The sequence below is a fragment of the Aegilops tauschii genome, unplaced genomic scaffold, assembly GCF_002575655.3.
Source record: "Aegilops tauschii subsp. strangulata cultivar AL8/78 unplaced genomic scaffold, Aet v6.0 ptg000999l_obj, whole genome shotgun sequence".
Classification (NCBI taxonomy): domain Eukaryota; kingdom Viridiplantae; phylum Streptophyta; class Magnoliopsida; order Poales; family Poaceae; genus Aegilops; species Aegilops tauschii.
In genome coordinates, this window is record NW_027333215.1 from 20001 (window position 1) to 20564 (window position 564).

Sequence of the window (564 nt, forward strand, 5' to 3'; positions counted from 1 at the left end):
TAAAATCTCCCCAAGTAGGATTCGAACCTACGACCAGTCAGTTAACAGCCGACCGCTCTACCACTGAGCTACTGAGGAACAAGGGGGGATTCGACCTCCTAGAGTTCAACTCCCGCTCTCAACCCATGAACAATATGAGTCCGAAGCTTCTTTCGTAACTCCCATAATTTCTTCGTAGTGGCTCCGTTCCATGCCTCATTTCATAGGGAAGCCCAAAGTGGCTCTATTTCATTCTATTTCACTTCCTAGCACTTCCTATCATTTAATATCCATCCCTTTGGTCTTATTGACATAAGAGATGTCATTTATAGTCTATCTCTTTCTATATATGGAAAGTCAAGAAATTCTCATCGAAACATCGAGAAATTGTGCATATAGAAAACTCTAAAGAAAGAAAAAAAGGAGACCCATGCCATGATTTTCAAATCTTTTCTATTTAGTAGTCTAAGTTTCTCGATGAGGATAATTAATTCGGTCGTTGTGGTCGGACTCTATTATGGATTTCTGACTACATTCTCCATAGGTCCCTCTTAGATCTTCTTTCTCCAATCTTGGATTAGGGAA

General features: G+C 40.1%; 1 non-coding gene across 1 annotated transcript; it reads right to left on the minus strand.

Annotated features, from left to right (window-relative positions):
- Window positions 1–6: 6 nt before the first annotated feature.
- On the minus strand, window positions 7–78 carry TRNAN-GUU (transfer RNA asparagine (anticodon GUU)). Its single transcript has one exon. It is a non-coding gene; the product is annotated as a tRNA-Asn (tRNA).
- Window positions 79–564: the final 486 nt, after the last annotated feature.